A 19,604-nucleotide genomic window follows, 5' to 3' on the forward strand; every position below is an offset into this window, starting at 1 on the left:
CATACATTGTGTGCCTACCCAATTGTCCACTTCATTTGATGCAGGTGTTCAGTGTGGGTGAAGACAGCAGGGGTGTATGAGACATGTGGCAAGACAGAAACAGCTGAAAGGGCAAATTGATACTTACAAAAACTGAAAGACTCAATCCCCAGCTTCCAGCGATCACTGGTAGGTTGATTGTGAATTCATGAAAATGACCTGAAATATAGCCAAAAACAAGACAGAAGAGGCTACTTTAATTTCATTCACAGTGAATTCATTTATTTTAATGTTATTAATGAGTGTTAATGCTTTGTAGCAAAAGTCCCACTGAATTTGGAGACATGGCTGTAATCAACAAGGTAGTTGAATAACCAAATTTACCTCTATCAGAGCAAATAGACACAGACAAGAGGAAGGGAATCAGGGCCATATGACTGTTGGCTGAGGGTCATAGTCTCCACAGCTGAGTTAAAACAGCTTTGTTAGTGTCTGACCTCCAGTACTCGCAGCTGTCACCAATGGGAATAAGTCCTAGACAATGTTTAAAATCTACTTCTCTGCTACCTCATTAATCTGTCTTCCATTTAGTGGATTCCACAATAAACAGCTTTCATACAAAGTCGTTTTATTTAATTTTGCTTTCTTTTTTCAAGGGCTGCCTTCTAATGATTTATTTTGGGGCCATGCTCTGCTAGTTTCAGCATGTTCCTTGAAGTGCTGTAACTTAAGAGCTTTGTTAAGAGAACATGTGAACGTCCAGGAAACTTCTCAATGGTCTGAGTGCGTTTAGTTCAAGCCACCGGCATGAGTTACTCACTGTTGAGAATAAATAACAACAGATTAAAAAATACACTGATCTGAGCTGCCAACCTTAAAGATGTACATGCAGTAATCTCATTCATGCTCATTTTCTCACATTATCTTGTTTTTCACAATAAAGCCAGGATCTCATTACAAGCTGATTTATACAATTAGTCCACCTCAGCACTGCCAATTAAACAGGGCCATGGGTTTTTTTTAAGGTCACGCTTAACTGATCTGTAACTAATTTGCACTACAGTATCTCAGTCTAACATTACTGGGGCCAATAAGCCACCAACAGCAAGGCCAGATGAATGCACTGACGACCAGTGTATTGTTGTCAGAGCGCAGCGTGCAGTCTGCAGCAGAGGAGGCACGAGGGCTGGCAGAGTGAGCCAGATAAAGGCAAGAGTTGCAGACAGGTCTGAATGTGCTAGCCTTGAGGCTGGAGGTGACAATGGGGCAGAAGGGACCCCGGTGACCCCAGCTGAATGGAAAGCTGTTTCATGAATAGCACCTCTCAGTTTAAAGTCTACTCTTGTCTCTGAAATTAGGCTAAACACACACTATTTTGCTGCTCTGAGCTATGCTCCAGCTGCAACCACCCACTCTTGTATTTCAACTACATATTATGTAGATGACAACTCTATAACAGTCTTTCTCAAACATCTGCTATAGGCTTAATTTCTACTGTGAGAGCTCCTGTAATTAAAAAGATTATATATTATAAATGTTTGATTTAATAATGGGATGTTAATTGAGAACAATGGGATACATAACAAATGGGGTAATGCAAGGCTATTTCACTTAATTATTAGGCTGAGAAAAGAACAACAAAAGAATGTATAAATAATAAACAAATGGCATTATAATGAAGCAAATGTAGTCATCTCTGTGGTGTAATAAGAGTCAGTGTCAACCAGCCAATTGTAGCTGCATGTGGCAGCTCTTTTCCTGCTGTGAATTAGACCTACAGGCAGGAAACATAAAACAGGCACTCCCCATTCCTAATTAGAGAATCAGGGACTTATTAAACACAATCCCAGCCAACCCTGAATGCGAATTATTAGTTTCACCACATTTATATAGGCAAATTGTCAACGCGCTTTAACCCATAGATTTTTTTTCTTTTTGTTTATTTTAGTTTGAAGAGACACAGAAACAGTCGGGTGGAGAAGTGACATATTCCACAGAGATGCCAAGTACGATCTGGCCCAGTTAACAGGCGTTTAGGCACAAAGGCTATTTTTCTGTTTCAGTGGCAGTGAAATTACTGGGGGTTTAGCTCTTACACACAAAAATCCGAATAGGCTGACGGTGCAGACATCAAACGGGCAGGGACAGAGAGCTCACAGCCACCTGTGGCATTTCTGTCAAAGAGTGGCCTTTTCTCCAGCGTTGGCCGACCAAACTGTAGCTACATAACACACAGACTCACTAAGACACAAATACCCCCACACAATAAATATATGAAACATTTACACACAGCCAAGAGGCCACGGAAGCCTTCAGATTGGCTGAAGAAGAGACCAAAATAAAAGCATCATCACATTCACACATGCTGACAGAAACTATTTGGCTTTTCTTGATGAAACTGCAGTGAAAAAAAAAAAAAAAAGAAAAATCCATCCATTCTAGTTTTAAAACCCAGAATTGGTCCATAATTTTGACACATCTGCAATGATACAGAAGTCGAAATACAGAGTTAAAGCATTTACTTGTACAGAACCTGCTTGTGTATCTTTTTATTACATCAAGCATACTGTATGCCTCCTGGAATTTCCATTTGAGCTAAAGCCTCTTGTACAGTACATGAAGGAAAGCCGTTTAGTACTACAGCATGGAAAGATTCTCTCAAATCAACTGAACCTTCAAATTCCAGACATGTGTTCATCCACACTGTGGGCTACGCTTTATTTAATTTTCTCTGACCATAAGAGAGAGTTGTGTCTTTCAGCCATCATGTGACAGCACTTCAGTATCAATAGACAACATCACCACAACTGTATACACCACAGGATAGATTAGTCCATGGACTTTGAGTTATTTCTCTTTTGCATCAATAGTGTTATATCTTTTTGGGTGGATATACAGTATGTGGATGTCTACATGTTTAAAAGCAGCTGTATATGTATGTGTGCTTATGTACATTCCTTCTCGTGTAGTTCTGTGGAGATATGCATGAGGCAATCCAAAACTTGCACTTCAACTTCTGTTTGGAATTCATCCAGATCTGCAACATGTTAAAAAAATATCCTCCCAATCCTCTATTCCAAATCCTCACTCTCTCTTACGTCCAAACACGCTAAAGTAGGAATTCTGCCGAGTTAGTTATTTTGACAATAGAGGTAATCTTTGCCATCAGCAGGCTGCTACTACCTGGATGCTGTGTGGTTATCTCTGCAGAAGCAGCAGCCACACAGTCAGTCAGGCCGGGGACCGAGGGAGTTTGGGATGCAATGAGGTGGGGCTGTAACAGCAGTCCCAGGGGAAATAGGGAAATGGGAGAAAAGGGGGAGGCGGAGTAGGGGGTGAAGGGGTGAAGAGTGGAGCATATTGGGACAGAAAAGTCTGAAAAGTAACTGAACGCATGTGATTGTCTGTTAAATATCTTTGGCATATAAAGTCAATCCTCTCAGCAGCAGGAGCATCTGTGAAACATGAAACGATGGTTTAACATAATCACAATGTTGAGGAATGAACAGGCCACAAACAGTCCAGGTAGACTGTGAGCGCACTGACGTCGGCCTAGATCGCTTTAAACAAGTGACATTTGCAAAGACATTGTGAGGTTGTAAACTGCCGTAATGAACCGTGGACAGCCATGGACAAAGAAAACAAACACCAGTTGTGTGTTATTACAATGACAAGCTGTATTGCGGCTAGAAATCCACCATATCATTGAGTTATTTGGTGGTGGAAACAGGTCAATCACGTGCAAACTGATGTTTCACGCTCACACACTGTTAACTGTCACAGCTTTAACAACCTGTCTTTTCTTTTATTTTCTCTCTCAAAGTCCCGCTTCAATTCTTCAGCTGAACCCATCCTGGTGCAGAACTACAGCAAACCAGACACTCACAAAGCATCTCACACTGACGAACTAAGAATCAAGTGTGACATTCTTGTTAAAATGTCTTTGTTGAGAATAAAACACCGACTTTTGTCTGAGTCAACACTGAAATGTAATAGTGTCAGATAAAGTGGGGAAAAAAAACTATCCCTGAGCAGCAGTTATTTTCTAAGTTTTTTTCTTTTTTTTTTCTCACAAGCTATAGCCCGACACAAATGCAGCACTATGGCTCAACGAGGCTTTCATGTGATGCCCGGCAAATACATTATCTGTCATTTCCTCTGCGTCAAATAACAAGAATAAAAGTCTATTTACTGAGCAACTGGGTTGAGGCACGGTAAAGGGAGAGAAACGACCAGCAAATAGAATGTTTTCCTCCACAGTGGACAGCATTCAGTCCCAGCGCTCCTAACAGGCAGGCATGCAACCTATCAATTCTCTTTGATTCCTTCTCTCATATTCTTCTTCACTCCAAAGACTGTAGAAACACAGAACAGACATAGGCTTGTCTTTTTACACAATGATGAGACCTCTTTTTTTAATGTTCCAGATACAAACGCGTGTATATTCCTGTTTCTTTGCCTTTTTTCTTTCTTTGTCTCCTTCTCGTACAGTGGAGGGTTTGTGTACTTGTGTATACTGGGGACAGGGCTATGAAAACAAGTCTCAGTCTCTCTCGCAGGTAATGTGTTTATTTTCCTCGACCCATCTTCTAGTTTACTGTGCGGTGGCGTTTCTCCCCTCTTATCGCCTGGCCCTCGCGGGGCACTTTAGCCCCTCAAATCCTGTTCACCACATACTGGTTTTAGAATCTGTGAAATGAGTGCTAGAGAAGCGTGGCCACAATGTCTGCCTGTGTTGCTACTGGACTCAAATGGGCTTGGTGCTTTTTTGTCCAGGGAGATGCATAAATGGAAGTTTTTAACACCTCAAAGGAGGCTGGGCCTTTGTGGAGCCACACTAGAGAAGCCTGCCAGTCTCCCGAGGAGGCAGACACACTGAGTGCTACAGGACAAAGAGCTAGAGGAGCAGAATCAGCAGGGGCATCACTCTGCTTTGGGCAGAAGGTAGACACACACATGTACACCCACATATGGAGCTGCACATACATACAAAGCACACAAAACAACACATACACATAAATGTGACAAAGATTGGAATTGGTTCAACTATCACAAATACCTTCAATCAAAATATAATCAAAAGAAACTGATATTTCAAATATATTATATTCCTACATTTCCAACAACAATTCGTTCTCTTTTAAGCACCACTCACACCTGCAGCGTAAACTAGTTAAGTGTTGAAAATCAACCAGTCTGCAGCTGTAACCAAAGACTCATAAAATATAATACATCTGAGTGTAAACAGTACATTTCCACCCGTTAACACAACATACAGTAGCTAACTGTAAATAGATTCATATGTGATTGTAAAACACGCTCAATAGAAATGACAAAAACAACTAGCACAACCAATGCACCATTTCCTAGTTATTGATTTCAGCTCCACTGTTTGAAAATAATTTCCTCATTTCCATCCCAATTTTCCTTATTGAAATTCTTTTTTTATTCCAGAGTACAGCCTAACAGCTGGCATTTACAATCAGCCTTTATGCTGTTTAGATGTCTACAATAAGCATTTAGATGCAAATATCTTTGCCTTGTACAAAGGAGTTGCAACTTCTGTCAGAAGCAACATAATCAACCTGCAATTGTCTCCTGGCTCCAAGTGGTTTCCAGTGACAAGGCCTAAGCCGTAAGCATCTGTATTCAAATGATTCCCCATTTCAGGCTCGGTTTAGTGTGGGTATTTTCCAACAGTACTGCACTGAAAATCAATCACATGGTGAATTAAACCAGAAAGGAAACAACTGATCCATAAATGATCAGGTTACAACAAGGCGTTGGTGTCCACAAATTATTCAGTGTTTTCCTTGTTTGAGAAGCAGCGCGGACATACTATTTGATGGAAGTCTTTTCCACCAATTACTTAATACTGTTGTACATATCCACATTTGCAAAGGAAAGCTTGTGTTGACAAATACTTTTTGGTAGATAGATCAGCATGTTGCACACAAGCTACTTTAACTAAATACATAAATATATAAAGGTGTAAAGACATAAATCTTAAATACAAATTAAAACCACAGTATTTTGAAACAAGTTAAATGACAAATACAGATTACATTTTATATACATTTATACTGTTGTACAGTATTTTGTTGCATGTTTTTGTAAATGCTGCTAAAACTGAAATCTCTAAATCTTTTTTTTTTTTTTTTTAATCCATCCTCTTTGGGATACATCTAAACCAAATGAATAGCTGACAAAAGTATACTCTAGCATATGTTGTGTGGTGTAAAACTCAGAGCACTGGGGGAACATGCTTTGCCTCAGCTCCACATGGCCCCCCATACAGCCATTTTAACAATTAACATTATAACCTCTGCTTTTTCTTTTTATTTACAGTTGCAGAAGTCATTTGTCTTTTTTTTTTTAAACCCACAATTAACAGCAGCTTTTGCAAATGCAAATTAGTCCATTTAGGGGGAGGGAAAATGATCAGTTTGAGAATATTTCTACCTTCTTAATCTTCTAAAGAGGGAAATGATTTAAAAGGAGGACACAAATCTCCAGTGACATGGCAGGAACTGTAGGGCATTTGCCTCTCTCTCCCTCTCTCTCTCCATTTTCCCTTTCTCATCTCACTCATGTCCCCCCTCCTCCACCTCCCACCCCCATTTCTCTTTCCTCCTAATTTACCTCTCCCCCCTTGTTGCCCTGTAGGGGTGGAAGGGCCAGGAGTGACGGACCAAGGAGCTGAGAGCTTAGCCCTAGTCGGCTTGTACCCTCAGACGAAACAAATGTAGTGTTTGAGCCACTGATCACTGGTCTAATTGAGTTTAACACTCCTTATCTGGATTAAAAAAGAGCCTTTGAAATGAAAGGTCAAATTACCTCTACAGTCAGGCAATAAATAAGTCAAACAAGGTAAGAGGTTCCTGCCAGCATATGTTAGAAGCAAATTTAATTAGCAGGAAAACAGAAGGCTCTCTGTTGGAGAGATCCCATACTGCAAACAAAAGCAGTGTTGGATCCCAAATGAGAAATATTATACTGTAATGTAAACATTATTAATTATAACTTATTAATTGCGTCGTTTTACTTTGGGGACAGTACATTTTACAAACAGCACATTCAGTACCAGTACAGTTCTACACCCCATACATCTCTAATTAACCACCTACAGTCTAAAAGTTATACTGTCCAGATATCCGTAGCAATTCCACACATAATCAAATTACAGAGAAAGAAAAACTTCAGTCTGGATAAAACAAGTCTGGACACTTTTAATGTTTGATTTTTTTCTCATTTTGTAAGGTATCCTATAGGGCCATTGTCAATTGATTGCAGCACAAGGAGAGGAAATGGGCACAAGGCTGCAAGGCTGCAGTCTGGGCTGGATGGATAGAAGGTGGCTGAGCAATGCCCCGAACAAGGGAGCGAGCAAAAGACAACACAGCTCTACACCCAAGCAGCTACAATGTGGCCTTTGTGACATAATGCACTCTGCGCAGCAGATTGTGGAAAATAATCCAGAATTTACTGGTATGCATATCCAGCAATAACAACTGACATCACAACCTGTACTATATATCCCATGTTTCTGGGCACATTTTACATTCAGTGGAGAATGAGGGGGGTAAGGAAAACATCGTCAAGCAGTTATTATATTCCCATCATGTCTTGGGAGCCCATTACAGCATGGCACAAGCAACGGTAAAACTGAGAAAGTCAGCGGGCTGAGGCTACAGGCAGAGGACTGGGGAGCACTTAGACTCAGAGCACAAACCTTCTGCACACTGTTAACGGCTGGAGAAAGATGTAGTTCAAACAAACACTTTGCACCTACAGATTATCTGTATTTAGACTGTGGCGGCCGGGAAGAGGTTTAGTTCTGTTTAAGTATTTAGTTGACTTCTGTGTGCTAACATTAGTATTGTGAGCCAAGAGCCCTGAATTGTCTTTGCAAAGCTATTAAAAAGGTTAATGAAGCAGGGCAGAGCAGAGCACAATAGGGAAGAGGATTTTCTGAGTAACCAGTAACATCATGTTGGTGCTAAACCTGCTAAATCCCATGAAAAATCACAATGTTTTTCTTTAGCTTCTCAACATATGTTTCTGCATATTCTACTAGAAAAGCTGACATTGCTCCAAAGAAAAGAGAGAGGGCCCTTCATGGCCACTAGCTCTTACCGCAAACTAGTTTTCAAGTAGATCTTACATTACTTACAAATATATATTGTAAAATTGAGTATGCATTAAACATTCCACAGGGACGAAATGAAAATGGAAATCGATGAAAATACTTTTGTTGCAAAACAAATTCTGCTTGATCTACATTGATCTAAGTAATAAAAGAAAACATATCACACAAGGATTTCTGTTCTCTGCATGTAACAGACATAGACACCAAATGAATGAGCCAAAGAGCCTTTTGAATAAAACTAGCAGACTGGCAACCTTTAGAAATCGGAATAATATATAAATATACACTGAATCAAACATATAAATAAATATACTGAATTAAGTGACTTGCAGCCGCTACAAAAATTCTGCAGCTGTACCGTTTCAATATTTAAATTGCAAAAATAATATTTTTACTGAACAGCCACAGACTGAGTGTGTGTGCGTGTGTGTGTGTGTGTGGTCTTGTGTTGATGCATGTCTACATGTATGTATCTGTGTATCCATGTGTGTGCATGTCCACGCTCAACAGCAGCCCCTTCAGTGCAGTTTTGGGCAGACTGTGGCCTAGATGTAAAATGTTGAAATTGGAAAAAATATTACCCTTCTTTCTCTTGAATAGCCAAGAGATAAGCACCCTTTAGCAATGAAGCCAGTGGAGTTTAAGCTTATTATGAATACCTCTCAGAGCGCAGAAGCATGTACTGTAGAAATCAAAGGGAGTAATAGGCAGGTAAGCCAGTGTCATTTTAAGGAGGAAGTCAGTTGTGAAATTGTAAAATCACAAGGCCCTGCTGACAATCTCCTGCCCTCAGAACACTCCCATAAATGATTTCTAATGGCAGTGGCTATCACATGTCTGCAAAAGTTAAAAGTTTGTGAGGCGAAAAGAAAGAAAATCCAATGCTAATCTCTCCATTGATGGAGACTCATAATAATAAGACCATTTATCTCTCTGATTAAACAGCTACTCTAAAGTTCACAAGAATGTGTGATTCTTTGCAAGGGCCATAAGCTTCCCGAAGTAGACCTGGCTTTGCAGAACATTCCTCACGGTTTCGTGTTCAATTGGCTGTGAAAGTCCATAGAATTACTCTTACATGCTGGACTGAAACCATAAAAATGCAACTGAAAAACTGAGGTCATCTTTATTTTTTTAAATGGCGTTTCGGGCACAAACGCTACCGATCAAAAATCTGAATATACATTAGAAAGTGGACAGGCACCCGCAGAAAAACATCAGGTATAGGGTTATATATAGCATGCATTTTCTGCCTAATGCTTGAACTGTAAAGCTCCTCCACTGAGATCTGCTGTAAAGATGATATCATAACATGATCCGAAGCAGCCTGGACTCACTGGTACTCACTATTCTACAGAGCCACACACACACACACACACAAAACACAACGGCTGATACATACCGTGCTTTTCTCCACTGAATATTCATCCTTGTTTCCACATCATCTGCAGGTCTCCTAATCACAGTCACTTCCCCTTTAATCACAGGGCTTTAATTAGGTCCTAATAAACCATTTTGCCATCCTCTTGGAGCGCCTCTGTGTCACTCACACATCAAACCATGAAATACTATATTAAGGGGCTGTCAACCTCAAAGGAAAGCTCCTCCAGCACCAGTGATACAGATACTGCAGGCACACCCTCTTACACTAATTGAAATTATTGAAAGCTCCGTTTACATGTGACACTTGGCCATGTCTGAAACCATGGCCTGAAGTACAGCAGTCAAAAGCACAACGGTCGTGCCAGCGCTGAGGCTCTACTGGTTTCTCTGATGTCGGGTAATTGTTTAAACCTGAGTGGATATGGCACAGGGCCTCATGCTGCCTGTTTTGCCAAGAGAGAGAGAAAAAACATTCTCACTAGCACTTTTCTCCTCTGTTTCTTCTATTCTAATTCAGTCCAACATGGGCTTCAAGAAAGCCTCAATGATTCCATGTTCATCTTGGAGAACCAGTGGTGGGGATGATGATCACTGACCACAAGTTGATAATGATGACTGTTTAATTAGAAGCCTTTCTTTGGCCTGGCCACAACCCAAACTCCTCCACCCTGCAGATGGTAACCAATAAATTTAGCTTTGCTGAGGATGAGGAGGAACATTGTACCTCCCCAGTTTACCCTCAGCCCTACCCCCTAACCAAGGACGTAAAGCTTTTCTCCTCGCTTGCAAAAAAGAGTGAACCATAGCCCTTCTGCATATGGGTGTTTAAGAGGGGTCAGAGTCAGACAAACCCTCAAATCAACTAAAGTTACAAATAGTATTACATTTATATCCTCTACACAGTTCTTATACACTTCTGCAAAATGTTCATTGTTGACTTTTTCACTTGTTTTTTTTACTACAGCTCTAAAACTATAGAATGATTACACAGCACTTGGTTTGGTTAGGGAAATACTGTGGTCACAGTAAGTATGCTACGGTTAAGGTGGTGAAACTAAGACACTTAGTTAAGGTTAGAAGAAACATCACGAACATGGTAACATTTTAAAAAAGAAAAGACAAGAAGGCCAAGTTTGAACACATGGAAACCCCAGTCTGCAAAATGTCCATTCACTGTGACCTCTCTCTCTCTCTTTCTCTCTGTCTAAAACTTTTTTCCTGCATCACTGCATCGCTTTGCAAACAAAACTTTGACAATGAATGTAAATTGATTTTGCTTAATTAGCTGCATATGAACACGTAGGAGGAAGAGCTTGATGTCATTTGTATATACGCAGTACGTCTGCAAGATTGTTAATTGTGGTCATAAAATATTCCAGCAAAAACAAAAAATCAATCTTGTTCAAACTCGAAGCATTTTTGTTCCACAGTGTCATTCGACTCTCCTCAACCACTTTTTTTTTTTTGTGTGCAGATTTTAAAGACTGTTCTGTCTTGTGGAAAAAGGGATGAGTGTTTCTGTTCTGCAGACAGGACAACCCCTCCCATCTTCCTCTGGTCCCCCTCAGTCGATTCCTCACCCACCTCCTGTCAATCATTTTCTCTTGGATAAGCCTCCTCCCAGAGGTTTCTACACTCATAGTGCCAGGCAGAAAACAAAACAAGACTGTGAGTGGGTGTATGTGTGCGACTGTGTGTGTGTGTGTGTGTGTGTGTGTGTAGGTGTGTGTGTGTGTGTGTGTGTGTGTGTGTGTTATGCGTGTTTATTGTATGTGGGCGTGTGGCGTGTGCCAGAGTGGCTATCCCCTCAGATTGTCTCATGAGGCTCATGGGAAATTTACAGCATGGGCCAAACCCACAGGCGTTCTCTATCATTTCAGCAGATTCCTCTTTTTTAGTCTCATTCAAGAAAGTGATTATCACAGTCGGTACTTTCTTTGGCTTCATGCTTTGAGCTCTGCGTCGGGCTTTCTGGGCTTTCCTCACTATAGCTGCATTTCGCTTATAAATGTGCAGCTGAGCCAGTTCTAAAGTATAATTTTAGTCTGGGCAAAATGTTTTCCACTCCCCTCAACAATTGTTTCTGCAGCACGTACATTAATTCATTGACTCTCGAATAGCAAACTGACGGCTGTTAATTGAGATTAAATTTTAGAGCGAGTTGAACATCTGTATTTCCACCATTATTCTATCACTATAATTACGGGTGCAGGCACACTGATGGGTAAAGTCGCTGCCGTAGTCACTGTGCACTGCTGCTGGTGATGGCAGAAAACTGAGCTATTTGGAAACATCTGAAATGGGAAAAGTCAGCTGCTTCTTCCATACCACTAATACTTTACACCCCACCCAACAGACAGCACCAAGTATTCTCAACCACCTTTAAACTTGTGAAGATTTCCCCCATGAAAGACTCACTATGCACTAGTCAGAACAAAATGAATCTATTTCTTTGACTAAAGAGGGAGTTTGATCAACTACCACATCATCCGTGGGGGGGGGCAGAGGCATCAAGACCAGTAACATCATTATTTGTACAGAGTCTTTAGCCTTAGAAACTCCCCGAACACATGCACACAGCCCATCATTTCACCAACAGGAACTAAACACCCTAACCCTTAATAAGAGGATAAGAGAGAGCGGATAACAAAGACAGACAGAAAGTGAGAGAAATGCAGAGACTAAGAATAAGCTTGTGGTTTGGTCTGCTGAAGCCATTTTCTCATAATGCACATTAAGGGCAAAGCCTGCATCCAAGTCAGTGTAAGAAGAAATTATTCAGAAAGGAAACAAAGGACCTGGGCGAAAAGAGATACTATGGTTAACTTCATCAGAACTTTAGCCACAAGACCATTTCCATCCAGTCCCCCACCCTCCCTCTTTGTCACCATGATTTATTTTTGGCATCGCACATTAGCATTTTCCACGGGAAAAACTGTTGGGAATTTGATTTCTGGCGCAATACCTCCTTTCTTTTCCATTAGTTTCTCGCCTGTTTAAGATGTCACCGTAGATGCTCTATGATGCAAATGGTTGATCAGTATTTGTTTCCATCCCAAAGGGGTAACACTCATTACTTCAGCCACACAGTCTGGGGAGCTTAAAATGTAGCAATAGCAAAGACAATGTGTATTTTTAAAGCTTAGGGAAAGACATTTATGGATATATGATGAAAAGTATAGTAAAGTCCAACCTTTATTCTATATAAACTCGTCTCACTCTTGACAATCACGGTTCAACAGTGAGATCTGGAACAGTTCTCAGTTTAGATTTAGATCCCATGTCATTTAATACTGTGCTCAAACGCATAAACACTGGACTAGACTGGCTGAATTAGTCACAACTACCGAGCACACTGTCTGTACATCTTATGTCAGACCAAGCTGCCTGTCAGCTTCCACCAACTGGATAATGTCTAGTCTGATTTTATAGACAGCCCAGACTTGTTTAAAGATGAGAATTTAACTATTGCATGCAACACCTCTGAAATGAATGCAAACATTTAGAGAGCTGCATCTAAGCCTTGATTTTATCCATCAATAGCTCTATTCATAAATTAAATTCGTGCTATGTACTCCGGCATACCGTAAATTCACCCTTTTCCTTCCTCTCCGTGTTGAAAGGTGACTTATTAAGGACTTCTTTACATTATTTCATATGAGGGATCCATGTCACTGCTGGTGATGTTGGCTCAAGCGCTGTTTTCATGGAGTACAGGCTTACGACACGGGAGTGGCTTGCCCATGGGAAGGCCTGATCCACACACAATGGGGGGATCACAAGGAAAATGGTGGTTGTGATGCTTTTGTGCGTGAGCAGTGCAAAAGCCCACATTACACTAATCTCTTTTCCCTTGTTCCCTCACAAGACACAATCAAGAGTTAGAGCTGCTCTAATTCTGGTGTGTCCAATGTCACAAGGCAGAAGATCACACCTTCTTTGTTTTTTTTTTTTTTTTTAATATCAGTGTTTTCCAATGAGGTTCTATTTTTCTATTTATCTATCTACTATCTATCAGTCATAGTTTGTGAAATTTCTCTGTGTCTAAAAAATAAGGGTTAGTGTGACAGCTCTGTCAATGAAAGTAACTACTGAGTCAGAATGAAAAGAAAAAATAAATCAAAGCTCTATCAAACTATAGTTAACAAAATGGTTGGCACAAAAAAGGAAAAAACTAACATGTTTTCCTGAACCGGCTTTGAATTTCATACCCAAATGTCTGCAAAAGGAACATGGGCCGACATGAGTGTTTGCTTAAAATTCAGTTTCAACCACCTGCACTCTTTTCACACAGCCTGACAGTTCTCAGCCTTGGTCCATATGCTGAATGAGGGTGTATGAGTGAGTGAGAGTGTGTGTGTGTGTGTGTGTGTGTGTGTGTGTGTGTGTGTGTGTGTGTGTGTGTGTGTGAGTGTGAGTATACGTGCACATGTAGGACTCCAAAATCCACCACATTTTAATTACTGCCCGGCTGCACTGTGTGGCTCTTTGATATGGAAATAAAGGCAAGCGTCTTCACATAGCCACTGTACAAATCTTCATCTGATTCATAAAAAACAATGAGCCTGACTAATTCCTGCACCTGATTACCGTCCCAGACCTGTGTCAGAAGCACATGGCCACCAAGGCCCTTCCAATTAATTCTACATATTAATGTGAGACTTTAAAAAAAAAAATAAAAAAAATCAACAGAGGCTACTTACCATAGCCAAGACTGTTGCATTTTGAAGTCAAAGTTAATTATCCACAACTATGCTATGGACTAAAAGAAAATGTCCAATTATTTTAAGAAAAACATATTTGGTGGGAGAGTGAATGATACAGATCAAAATGAGCCACTTAGGTTACTTGTGCAATTATACAGTATCAGTGAAGACACACGTATTTAGATTTTTTTTTTTTTTTTCCATGTGTAATCCTTTAATGTCAGCAATACTGTTCACTTAAAACAGGCAGAGGGACCGAGATCTAACAGGGCAGAAAAGACTGGCCCTACCCTCGCCGCTGCTCAGTAAGTGTTCACGCACAGAGGTGCTATTTGTTTCTTGTAATGTGTACTCAAGATCAGCCTTTCACATTAGAGAAACAGAGTTCAAGGAAAAACAGAACTATGAAAAGAAGACAATTTTAAAAACCTATCAATTAAATCTAATTACTAGCGAAACTGGATGAAATTCATGAAGTGAAAGCATGAAAAGATTTCTCAAACAGCTGCCGTATTGGAGGTGTGTTTCTATTAATATGTGCTACATGCTCTGCTCTTCATTTACGACGCTCACTCTGTGGAGGTGATGCCCCTTTCTGCTCTTGGTGACTCATAAGACAGTTGATTTCATCTGTATTTCTCCTCTACGGCAAGTGACATTTGTGTGGGCTGAGAAAAACCACAATTTCTTCTCTTTACGAATAAAATTTCATTTTATCCAGGCAGAAGATGTCTGAACTGCACTTAATTTTTTCAAGCCACCGAGCACATCGTCATCGTCAAAGAAGGACTATTCCAACCAATCCTTCTTTGGTGTGTGAACAGGGAGACGTCTCAAGTTCTGTCACCACATGTACGCATGCATTCATTACACTTACTGCAATATTCAGTGCTGCCTAATCACAGTATCCTCTTAAAGAAATCATGACAGAAATTACATATTACCAACTTGTCAGAAGCACCACGGCAAAAGGAAAAAATACAAAAAAAAAAAAAATACAAAAAAAAATCTGCGTTGGCATGTCCCCATCAGTTGTGATCATTGTTGAAATATTCTACAGCAAATTAGATAACACTTAGAAAGACAGATGTCACAACATGTGCTCCCACATTTATTATCTCCTGCGGTCCTACCCCCGTCTGCTGCCCCCCTCCTTTGCCTTTATCAAGCCTGCTGTTGTTTACCTCCTCTCATCTTGTTTATCATCAGGTCTCAGCCGCTCCTCCACTGCCACGAACAGAGGTAGACTAGTACCCATGAACCCCTCACACCCCACCCTTTAGTCCCGTCACTTCTAACAAAATAACTGTGTTGCCGTAAAAACATTATAAACACAGAAAGATTATGCCTAATGTGAAAAAGCCTCTATTATGTGGCCTGGGATAGAACGGCTTTTTTTTTTTTTTTTTTTTTTTTATGTCACAAATCAAAATCAGCAGTTTATCACACACATAAATAAAATAATGACACCTTCACACCTAAAAGCACCTCAAATACAGCCTCTTTACAGCTCAGATTTTCATGTCAAGTAACTAGAATATTGTAGATATTAATAATATTAGCCGCCCTATCAGTAAATCATATCACATGACTGTCATTTATAACCCTGTTATAGAATTATCTCTGTGTTAAAGTGATTTTCTATAACTGTGAAATCATTCTATCATGAGTTTTTCTGACAGGGGAATATGCTCAGGGTAAAACCGTTAACAGAAGACCAGGGCAACAAAAATGAAACCTCACTCAAAACAGCACTTTACATTTGAATCATCATGTTGCTTACAGATAAAGTAGCTGATAATATCGAGTGAAAGAAAACACTACAGCGGCTGATTAAGATCAGAAAGTTCAACATTAATACAAGTCATTTTGTTTTGTTCTTTTCTATTGAGTGAAAGGTGTGATAACGTTTCTATTAGACGATATCTGCTATTAAGAGGAGAAAAGCTCACCTTTAGTTCAAACCAAAAGCCAGATTGAAAATCAACTTCCATATAAAGAGCCCAGATATAGAAAAGTATTCAGACAATATCATAGAAAGCACAACCCTCCTCATCTCTCCTTCTTTCTGTCTGCCCCCCCTTCTCCCTTCTCCCTCTTCCTTCCTGCTTTTTCTTTGATCCCACTAATTGCTGGCACAAGATCTTACTTTAAACAAATCCTACCTGTGCAGATGAAGACAGTTAAAGGTTGTGCACGAGTAAATTTAACTTGTGGCACTTAGTCTAAACATATTTCAGAGTGGCCCTGCTCCCAACATTTCTCCCCCACTCAATATAACATCATAAAGCAGTACAAATCTTAATGTACTTTTTTTTTTTTTTTTTAAGAAATGACTCTCAGCAGCAAAGTTGCTTTTACAAAGCGGTAAATAGTGGAGTTGGACACAGCAGGATGTGTTTAGACAAGTGAGCCAGGTGGCTTCTCCCCTCATGCCAAAATGAAAGTCCTAAAATCTTTGAACTTACTGGCACATCAGCGTCTGCGAGTCTATATCTTATGCTGAGTCCAGGTGGGAAATGCTGCCTTTCTCAGTCTTGCAAAAATCTCAAGTCACCCCGAGAGATCCACTTGCAGATTAGTCCTTGAAAATACAGAAAATGTGCAAGGCCAATCAGTGTAAAGTATGATAAATATAGCATTGCCTGCTTCTGTTAAGTATCACATTCCAATAAATTGACAGTATTTAATTCAGCTTTAAATCAGCTGTAATTACTGCGGAAAAACGCACATGAGGCCCGAGTGATAGTCATAAAACGGCACTTTTTTAAGGGATCACACAACTGAAATTAGATTAATATTAACATTAAATTCCCCCCCAATTACTAAAATGCACATTAAATTTGTATGTGACGTTTGCACAGAAGTGAATAAAGGAAGGTGGTTAATTAAGATGCCCGTGGATCCCCTGTGCAAAAAAAAAGGGAGAGATGTTAAATTTAAGCCAACTGCGGTTCTGTGGCATCAAAGAGCGCTTTTCACTCTTTCCTCTCTCGCTCTTTTCGTGAGCAACACGCTGAGCTGCACCAGCCGTCAGAGACAAACTCTGGGAGAGACAGAGCCGAGTGTCCCTGTATAGCAATCAGGACAATGTGCTGAATGGGCAGTCTAATTATAAATGTGCCATTTAGACTTTGGTACATTTGGTCTCCAGAACCGCCTTACCTTATCAGGAAACCTGCGTTCACAGCTTCAGAAAAAGCAACTGGATCAAACAAAATACCACACGGAATAAACTTTGCACCGACACGGCAAATAAGGCAGGATTGTTTGTTCCATTTAGTCAAATACAAGCAGGAATGCGCACCGGTGTGTGTGTGTGTGTGTGTGTGTGTGTGTGTGTGTGTGTGTGTGTGTGCATTTGTGAAGAAGGGGAACGCGGGAGATAATGCTTTAATGAATTATCCACAGGTGTGTCGTGTCTGTGGTCACGAAACGCACGTGTTCAGAGCTGAAACAAAACTGTCCAGATCAATTCAACATGTTTTCCAGCGCGTCATGGGTGATCCTCTTTACGCACACGATCACAACTGTTACAGCAGTCCACAAATTATTCTGGTATTCTATCACCAGGAGTGTGTACTTACTTTGGAAAACACCCCCTCTGCGCAACTTACACCACCCTGTCCATTTAAGGATAATTCACTAAATCATCTTCTTTTAATGATAAATTGTTGGAATTTAATTTATATTAAGGTATTTTAAAAAAAGAACTCACCGGAGATGGGTTAAAAATGTACAAATGTGTTTTAAATATAGACAGTTAATATAATGTTTTTAAAATTCCAGCATTGTTATTTTCTATTTTAAGGCCTGATAATTAATTTTCCCTAATTGTCCTAAAATAAAACCCAGTGACAAAAAAATAATTAACCCTTATGGAAGACATTTGCACTTCTCACAGAGGAACTTCTGTTTTCAGTGTGAAGACAGAAGCCGAGCTTCACAGCTTTTGACTTAAATGGAAAATTGTCTGCTCAAGTGCATCTTCTCTAAATGGACAAGCCTGGCGATTGTTGAATTTAATTTATGGCTTATGCATTCTTTTAAGGTCAATTCCCCTGACCTCCCGAGAAAGTTAAGGAAGAGCAAATTCCCAGGCTGCAAGGGGGCCAGAAAACAGTTACTTTCTCTTAAAAAAAAAAAAAAAAATCACAGGAAAATATTTATAAAAGACAGCAAAGAGGACAAACAGTCCTTGCATGTAAAAAGAAAAAAAAAGTGTATAATGAGACATGAGCGAGAGCTTCAAATAAACTTGTTCACCTCACAAGCACAGACATGGAACCTACCAGGCGCATGTCATTGTCAATGAATGGTACCGCTCTGTGGACACTAGTGAAACTGCCACCAGCACCACAAAGTTACGGGACATGTAAACACAAACACTAAAGCTCTGTGTGTAACTTCAGACAGTCACACACTGAATAAAAAACACTACTTTGTATAAGATCAGTGGAGATAATGTCGATGACAGGAGTCAAAACACTGACTTTAACGCCATATAGTCCGGGGTGCGCTTGTACGGATGCAGCTGGAATAAACAAAGAAAAAAAAACAAAAGACATTTTAAACCCACACAATATGTTTTAAACAGTTTGAGATTTAACTTTTGTCGAAATTGCTGTTGAATTTAACGCGTCTTTACTAGTTTTTTTGGGGGGTGAATCCTATCCCTCCACTGTTCGTAAACGCGCCACTCTCCGTCTGGCGTGTATTATACTTGGCTTGTTTTGGTGAACGCGGCGCATCGGATTATCACAAGAATTAAAGTTTGACAGTCATCTTCCACGATCCAAACGCGCGATCTAACCAAAGTTTAGCCCATGGACGACTTTGAAAACGTTTTACAAAGCGAAGTGCGCGTAATGTGCCGCAACACTTCACTGACAGCGCGCTCCAGTTTTAGGAATCAGCAATAAGATCCAAAGTGAAGAATATCAGGACAATGTAGAGCATGCCGAAAAGTAGAGGAAACATGTCGTTTACCTTGTAGATCTCAGTCGTGGAGGAGATAACAGTGCGTCCTTTTTCCCGTGCGTAAAGACTACTACTACTACTACTACTACTAGACTTTGTACAAACCGATCACTGAGATATCTGTTGAGCGAAAACTTAAGACTGCTTACACGGGGCCATATGAGGGGATCCCGTACACTCGGTTGTGAAGTTCGACTGTCCAAAACTACAAGTACCTTTTGTTGTTCGCCTATCTGTTCTTGATCTTCCTCTCTCTCTCTCTCTCTCTTACTCAGACAAGAGAAGACGATGGGTAGAGCTGCTGTCAATCTTGGCAATCAATGCGCGCAGCCATGTCGCAAGTATTCAAAGCATTTCCCGTCGTGCAACATCAGAAAGTGAGTGGCCAGAGCATTGATCTGAGGAAG

General features: G+C 40.3%; 1 protein-coding gene across 1 annotated transcript in view; it reads right to left on the minus strand.

Annotated features, from left to right (window-relative positions):
* Positions 1-19,604, minus strand: part of sox6 (SRY-box transcription factor 6) — a 126,344-nt gene extending 106,740 nt beyond the window's left edge. Inside the window, exons 1-2 of the mRNA XM_030130301.1 lie at positions 19,207-19,604; positions 128-198 (exon numbers count right to left, since the gene is read on the minus strand). The gene's annotated coding sequence lies outside the window, so the exon portion shown is untranslated. The remainder of the gene's footprint in view (positions 1-127; positions 199-19,206) is intronic.

This window comes from Sphaeramia orbicularis, chromosome 3 (genome assembly GCF_902148855.1).
Source record: "Sphaeramia orbicularis chromosome 3, fSphaOr1.1, whole genome shotgun sequence".
NCBI classification, from domain to species: domain Eukaryota; kingdom Metazoa; phylum Chordata; class Actinopteri; order Kurtiformes; family Apogonidae; genus Sphaeramia; species Sphaeramia orbicularis.